This window comes from Delphinapterus leucas, chromosome 2 (genome assembly GCF_059928025.1).
Source record: "Delphinapterus leucas isolate spDelLeu-1000000601 "Yukka" chromosome 2, BTC_Dleu_Yukka2, whole genome shotgun sequence".
Taxonomy (NCBI): domain Eukaryota; kingdom Metazoa; phylum Chordata; class Mammalia; order Artiodactyla; family Monodontidae; genus Delphinapterus; species Delphinapterus leucas.
Window position 1 is genome coordinate 121,111,889 of NC_143130.1, and position 2,362 is coordinate 121,114,250.

Below are 2,362 nucleotides of genomic sequence, written 5' to 3' on the forward strand. Positions count from 1 at the left end.
TCCTGAGCTCTAGGTCTGGTAAACAGGTCTTTGTTTTTGTCCTAGTATCTCAGTCTGCATTGCTGAATATCCCAGATCTCAGCCTTTCCAGGAATCTCTTTTTGCCCAAGTGACTTGAAAACCAAGTGCAGCTGGAAAAAGAAAAGTACTTACAGTTATTATTACACATTTCCCACTGAACAAGTGGTAGAACAAAAATAAATCTTTGTTCTATGTATTTTGTTGAGGACAGTCTTAAGAAAAATGAGTTTTGTTTCCTAAGATGTATTGAATTATTATTTAGGTGAAAGAATAGGGTACATAAACATGGGTATGGAGTAACACAAAGGCCCAGCTGTTAACGCTAACACTTTAGAGCTCGGCTTCTGCTTGATGTTTTGAGCACTTCCTCCTCTTAGGGGATGGAAGACTGGGATCTGAGCTAAAGCTTTTTCTTTTGCGGTACGCGGGCCTCTCACTGTTGTGGCCTCTCCCGCCGCGGAGCACAGGCTCCGGACGCGCAGGCTCAGCGGCCATGGCTCACGGGCCCCGCAGCTCCACGGCACGTGGGATCTTCCCGGACCGGGGCACGAACCCGTGTCCCCTGCATTGGCAGGCGGACTCTCAACCACTGTGCCACCAGGGAAGCCCTAAAGCTTTTTCTTCCTAAAAGATTTCCCAGGCCAACTGCCTGATTCTGAATTTCTTGTGTTTTAACTATAGTGTTTTTATTTTGAGATTTGTATTTTTATCTATTTTTTATCGGTACAAAGCATTGTACCAGATAGCTTGAACTTTGCCTAGCTACTGTCTTCCCAAATGTAAACAATTTCCACTCCGCAATGCTCGCCTTCCCCCAGCTCCCCTTTGTCTTATGGAAATTGTGGGAACATTCTCTCCTTTACTGCGCTGTAAATCATAGTATTGTTCCATATAAGTCAAGAGAAGGAATATGAGTTACCTGTAATTTTGCTAGATCCATGATTGGCATTTATCTTGAAGATAAATTGAATATTTACTCTAGTAAGTTCTTTATCCATAACCAGAATACATTGTAACTTAGTCTTCTGACTTGACTTCTTGAGCAGAGTGGCAGATGCTCTCCTGAGGTTTTTTTGTCATAGGAACAAGAGGATTTCAGGCTCCAGCAGAAAGCACAGTTTATTAACTCACTTACTGGGGAGTCCAGGGGCTTTAAACTTGGCTGAATCCCAGGGCTTAAACCACATAGTGGGGCTTCTTGCTCCCTCCTCTAGGTCCTATGTCTGTTCCTACTAGCTGCCGACATTCTCCTTTCCTACAGATGAGCATTTCCTGAGGAAAATGCACACGCCTTCCCCCTCCCCCGTTCACCATCTGTATTTAGCAGTCCAAGGGGAAGGGAACATCTTTCAACTTCTTTTTACCAGCATCCATATATCAAGTCCAAAGAACTCTGATTGGTCTCACTGGTCTACATGCTCACTCCCAGACCAGTTACTGGTTCCAGGAGAATAAGATATTGTAGTTCAATAGGATAGGCCTTTATCAAATGGCTATCTCTGGGCTAGAATGAAGTGATGAGGTCCTGAAACTAAACATGTTCACAGGGTGGGGTGGAAAGTTCCCAAAAGAATGTATGGTGGCCAGTCTTAGGAAAAGACTTACCTCTCTTTATTTTTGTGTTCCTAGAGCTAACTGTAGTACTTGACCAATAGTGGTAATCAGTGTTGGGTGAGTTGAATTAAATTGAATTGCATTACATTTTAGCTTTCCTTATTATATGAGTCATTATGGTATAGTGTGGTGGTCAAGAGCATCACTCTGGAGTGAACTGACTGGGTTTACATATCAGCTCTGTCTCAGTTTCCTCATTTGCAAAAAGGGGATGACAATGGTACCTGTCCTTTAGGGTCATTTGGCCAGAGGAGTCAATATAATTAAAACACTTAACATAGTCTGTGGCATGTAGTAAGCAGTCAAAAGAAAGTTACACATTATATTTGTACACTTTCATTGTGTGTGTATGTATATAAATATATACACAGAGACTTTCTTATATGTATGTGGGCATATACATATATATGTGTGTGTATATGTATGTGTAAACACATACACATATATACACGTATATTATATATATTTTTTAATTTTTTAAAAAAATTTATTCATTTGTCTTTGGTGGTGTTGCTCAGGCTTTCTCTAGTTGCGGCAAGCAGGGGCTACTCTTCGTTGCGGTGCACAGGCTTCTTGTTGCGGTGGCTTCTCTTGTTGTGGAGCACAGGCTCTGCACACGGGCTTCAGTAGTTGTGGCTCGCAGGCTTAGTTGCTCCGTGGCATGTGAGATCTTCCCGGACCAGGGCCCGAACCCACGTCCCCTGCATTGGCAGGCAGACTCTCAACC